Below are 6522 nucleotides of genomic sequence, written 5' to 3' on the forward strand. Positions count from 1 at the left end.
AATCAACTTTTTTATAAAAAAATAACCAAAAAGAAATAATACCCATGAACTTGTTTTTTGTTTAAAAAACATATTCAAGAAATAGAGAGAATTCCAGTAAACATGGATATCATTAGGGATATTCATCGCAAAGTAAGAGGCCTGGTTATCATTCATCTAAAGTTGATCAGGATACGGGTAAACAATGACATGTATTTAATAATAACCATCATATAAAATTTCTGTCAGTGGAAAAATTCAAATAAGTATCTCTCCATCCAATGCAGCAGTTGTACACGTAGGACTAAATTTGTTTAGAATTAAACACAATGCAATAGATCCCAACACAATATACGATGTGGAAGCAGGTGATTTCCTCTATGCTGAAATAATTGGGGAGTATGATAAATTAATTCCTCTCTTCATCGAAATAAGTATAATCTATCCTCCCATCAATATATAAAAATACCAAACAAAGAATAAAATAAATAAATAAAATAATGGATATATTTGGAAATAGAAGACAAGAGATACCAGATAATTCCAATGATATTGCTAGATTAGATGAATGTCTTAAGAAACTTAAATCAGATTTACTAAGTTTACAAAATTCATTAAATGTAAAGATACAAGCTGAGCTCACAAATCTTCAAACTCAACTGATTGACCCCATAGTAAAAATTGATGGTGAACGGAAATCCCTACTCGAGAAATATACCAATTTAGCCTCAATAGACAATCTTCAAAATTTGGAGGAAAGTGTAGCCAAATTGAAAAATTAACTTAATAAATTTTGACAAAGCCAGATAACTATTACGGAAAAATTGAAGCGGCCCCGGCGCCCACCCAGCGTCGAATGACATGGGTACCTGGGGGAAACCCTTGGGGGTAAAGGCGGTCAGGGGCGTGATGCTGATCACATCACCCCCACTCACGACCGGATCAAGAAAGTGTGGGGCGTTACCCCCACACCCCCTATACGCCTTCATGGCGTGGTGCTAAGCACAGAGGAGCACTTTACCTTTTTTATTAAACGACCAGACGAATAGTATTCGTACCGAACTGAAAATCATCATCCAGAGTATCAAAACTCAAGAGGAATATGAACAGGTAAATGCTAGTATTGCCAAATTACAAGAACAGTTTCAATCTTTCGAGATTCCTACACTGGAAAATATTAAAATAGAATTGCAAACAGATGAACTGCATGCAGCTATAACCCAGGTTCAATCCAAACTTCAAACCCTGGAAGACTTTAGTAATAATTCGCCTTCATCTACTGAACTCAATGCCATTGCTCGTAGTGTAACAAATATTAAAGTCCAGCTGGAAACTTTTGAGAATTTTGGTAAAATACAAGCAACCATAGCTCACATCGAGGATACTCTGGCAACCATGAAAAATGACTTAATTAGTGTACAGGAAACTCTGGAAACAAAACTGCAAGGTATCACTGAAATTCTAGCTATAGTCCAAGAGCAGATTACTAAGTTGGAAAACCTCAATACCGAATCTGAACTATCACATTTCCATCATATGATTGATGACATACAGAACAAATTAGAAACACTGCAACAATCGACACCTACGCAAAATGACATAACACAACTCCAAGGAATTTTGAAAACTGTAGCTGATGCAACCGAACTGGATGCTGTAAAATTAACTCTGACTACACTTCACAATACTGTAGCTGGGTTTCCTACTTCTCAGGAAATCAGAGCCATGAAGAGAGCGGTAAATCGAATACTCAAATCAGAGGATATCAAAAACATTCATGGAGAAATTGTACAAATCAGAGAAACTATTGCTACTCTTCCCACCAACCAAATAATCAATGAACTCCACTCATTATTTATGAACAACAGAAATCAAGTACACGATCTTGCTAGCCAGATTTCGAAATTAAAACTCGTAGAGAGTTTACTGCAGATTATCTCGAACATTAAGTTACAAATTAGCACCATTGAAGCAGCTCAAGAATCAAACGTATCGAATTTTACCATTCAACTCCATGATTTGAAAGAACAACTCAAACAACTTTATGCCGATGTAAAAATAAAACCGGGTTATGATGAGTTGGTTCGTACTATCAATGAACACCTGGAACCAGTAATAACCAGATTGGATGATGTAGATTCCCGTCAATTTTACTCTATCAAGATTGTTAGATTACAAAGTGTTCCAAATGCTCGAGGGCACTGGACATATGTTAATGCTGGTAATGTTTACAAATTATATCCATACACACATGCACACGAATTTTTCATCAATGGCAATCTTCGATTTCTGAAGTTTAGATTTGTAAAAAATGGAAAACATGTTGAAGTTCCTCAATTTACTATAGTGAGAAAAGATGGTACACATAAGGCAGTTCAAATACCTATAGCATACTGGGATGAGTCTACCAACAAATATAAAATACATGAGGATGAGCAATTATCTGTTTTTGATATTGAAATTGGTGATAAACTAATTTTTGATATAAAACAATTATACCCTGAAAATAATCCATTTTATATAATATTCTCTCTTCGTACTAAATGTCTAAACAAGATATAGTTAATGAATTACACAGACCAGCCCGTCGTAACTACAAATGATTATCTGTAGTAACAAAAGGCATAGATGATCTATGTCAGTCAGACTTGATTGAAATAAACACAGGCATTTTTAAAAAATTATATAAGATAAATCATGGTAACAAATATTTACTCACTGTAATAGATACATTTAGCAAATATGCATGGGTTCTTCCTCTAAAATCCAAAACTGTTACTTGTGTTACCGAGGCTTTTAAATTAATATTTACTGAGGGAAGGATACCGAATTATTTGCAAACAGATAGAGGAAAAGAATTTTACAATTCCACATTTACCAAATTAATGAATCAACATAATATTAGACATTATTCTACATACAGTGATCTTAAAGCAAGCATAGTAGAACGATTCAACAGAACATTAAGAAATCACATGTGGAAACAATTTACTCTACAGGGTAACTATAAATGGGTACAAATTTTGCCTAACCTAGTTCATAATTACAATAACTCGATACATAGAACTATTCATATGAAACCTGCTGAGGTGACCAAAGCTGACGAGAAAAGATTGATTTCTACTATTTATTGTCAAAAATATAAATACACAACCAAAAAACCCAAGTTTAAAATAGGAGATGAAGTGAGAGTCAGTAAATTCAAACATTTATTTGAGAAGGGTTTCAACAATAAATTGGAGCACAGAGTTGTTTACTGTGGTTCGAGTTTTACCAGGGAACAGGTATACATATATAATAAAATATAATTATAATAAAATACTGAAAGGAAGATTTTATGAAGAGGAACTTAGTAAAACCAAATATCCAGATACATATCTTATTGAAAAAATATTAAACAAAAAAAAATAACAAATTGTATGTTAAATGGCTGGGATTGCCAGAAAAAAGTTGGATAGATGCAAACCAGGTGATTCTATGATACCAACTTGGAATGTTGTAGAACGTTTACCAGATTTAGTGGAAACTTGTAAAAAAAATGGTGATTTGTTACCCGATAATATAAGATGTCTCATAGTAGGTCCCTCTCGTTGTGGAGAAACTACACTGCTGGTAGATAATTTTTGCTTGCCCCCAATTGGTTAGATTTGAAACATAGACACTTGTATGTATTCTCAAAGAGTTTGGAACAACCAAAGTACCAGCACGACACAGGGGAATAGATTGTTTTCATTTGGCTCAAACTTATTCCAAGATTCCCAAACAGTTACTGAGGGATAATACAAAACCTAATTTGTTTGTTTCGTCAAGATCACACTACTCTTAAACATGTTTATGATGATTATGTGGGGGGAGATTTAAATTACAACCAATTTTCCAAATTCGGTTCATCCTGTTGGAACAATAAAATTGTTTTTGCATTTGTTACAATTGATATGACTCGAAAACCCAACAATGGAAAATTCAGAAAAAAACTCAACGATTTTATGAACGTAGAATCGATATAAAAAACGTTATAACATTATACAATAACCTCTAATCAAAAATATGACGAAAAATAAAATCGAAGACGATTTGAAATTACGTGATTACCTGACCAAACGATTTAAAGGCTGGAAATCAGATAATCAAGGATTCTATAAACAACACAAACGTCAGAACCAACCAATTATCGATGCAATCAGTGGTCTCGGTAAAGAGAATAAGGGTGTCACAGAACAAAATAAAAATCTCATAAATGAATTGTTACCTCTTACTGCTAAAAATTATGCAGATTTTCCTCCTACACCATTATCTAGTATTCACACACCTCTGACCCACAAACAACCACCTACTAAAACTATAAGTGAACCTGAAAAAATTGAGTTGGGTCCCTTGGCAAGGGATTACCCAAGTACTGGAAAATTTGAAAATGATGAAGTGTTTGGATTGTATCCGACCATGGAACCAAACGAGGGTGTGGTATGGAAAATTGGGAAATCTAGAGTAACATTTCAAGGCGATGATGTGAAAATTAATTTGGGTGAAAAAAACAGCTGGTCCAGATATCCTGGTACTGTGGGGCTGTTGGAATTGATTACAAAAAAACACCCCAGAGATTATACAGATGAAGACTACCAGAGTTTCTCAGAGATTTTGATATTGTCTGATGCTCCATACCAAAACAATGATGCCAGTCAGAATAGAGTTAAATCAAGCAGTGGCGACAAATGCAAAAATCTGATTAAACCCATCTGGAACCAACTTATTTTTTTTTTTTTTATTTAGTTTATTTTACTTCGCGTTTTGTGCCTCTTGGCTAATTTGCGAAGATGGGGATGAGTGATGAAATGGATGAATGGACATTCACAAACAACCAAGTCCGACCGGGATTCGAACCCGGGACCCTTGGCGTCGCAGCGCGATGGAACCAACTTAAAACCGGTAGTGATATCAAACAATACAATACTCTACCTAAAGAGTTTGTGTGGGTGGATGATGTGAGAAAACTTATAGATAGATTGCTGGTTATAGCCGGAGAAGAAAATGCTGGGAACAATAATTTCTATAATGAAAAAATAGGCATTGTAAACATGATTAGTGACAAACTAACCAATTTTATTGTAAATGATTCCAAAGGTATAGGATACTTAATTAAAATTATCAATACTCTACCTCCAAAATTCTGGAATATATCAGAGGGTCAAGGCTTGCTTAATAATATTATTTAATAAACTCCCATTCGAATGACATGTACGTGCTTACCAATACTGTGGTCCGGGGACCAAACTTGAAAACGGTTAAAAAGAGGAGATAGGGGAATCAATCAACTCGATGCAGCTCGTAAAGATCATGATATTGCATACAACACACACAAAGATCTCGATAATCGTCATGTAGTTGATCAAAAATTGGATCAGGCAGCATTTGGAAGATTAACCAGTAGAGATGCTTCTTTGGGTGAAGAAATAGCAGCATTGCGTACAACAACTGCTATGAACACAAAACAAAAATTAGGGTGGGGTCTGTAATATATAAATACCCCTTAAAAAACATGAAACCAAAAGGAGTTGTATATCAAATTCCATATCATGATCTTCAAAATTTAAAAATTTTAATCCAATTTTAACTAAAAAAAAAACAACACGAAAAAAGAAACAATGTATATCCAAAGGAAATGGGATGAAATTATTAATCCGTGCACCCCAATTAAAACGTTTGGAAACTATAAGAAAACACCCATAGTGGTGGATTCATATTCAGTATTCCTGCCATCCTAGCAGCTTTAGGTGCCGTGGGAAGTTTAGCTGGTGGTAGTGCAGCTATTGCAAAAACTGTTCTCGATTCAAAAAAGAATAAAGCTGAATTAGAGGAACAGAAACGTCATCATTTGGCCATGAAGAAAAAATTAGGCAGTGGTGTGAAATTCAGAGTACTCAGAAAATTTAAAAATAGAAAAGACACTTACGAAGGAACACATTCAATCTTTATTTAAAATATCTAAAATTCGATATTTCAAGGGAGTTTTCATGTCCGATTCTCTCCCTCAAGATAGTCCCCATTCTCGAGAATGTGGTGTGGTTAATTTGGATAAGTCCGAAAATATTGGTACCCACTGGATCTGTTATTATAAACAAAATAACAATGTATTTATTTTTGATTTTTTTGGAGGGAAACCACCTATAGAATTAGTTAATTATTTAAACCATCTTAATATTTATTACAACGACAATAGTATACAAGATTTCAATCAAATTATATGTGGTCATATTTGTATTATGACATTCACAATATTAAATAAAATACAACACATCAAATTACAAGATTTTCAAAAAGCAATATTACATATAAAATATGGGAATTTTTCATCTTTCTAGTGAAACTTCAATCTTGGAACTACATCTCCACGATGATATTATCTATCCAAAATCCATAGCTCTGAGAGCGTTCTACAGCATGTATCTGATTCCAAATATAACTTCATATTTCAATACTATATTTGTAGGTAAAAATTTATTATTCCTCCTGGACAATATAACTTATCCACTCTACAATCTGAATTTC

The sequence above is a fragment of the Lepisma saccharinum genome, chromosome 8, assembly GCF_977018435.1.
Source record: "Lepisma saccharinum chromosome 8, izLepSacc3.1, whole genome shotgun sequence".
In the NCBI taxonomy this organism is placed as follows: Eukaryota; Metazoa; Arthropoda; class Insecta; order Zygentoma; family Lepismatidae; genus Lepisma; species Lepisma saccharinum.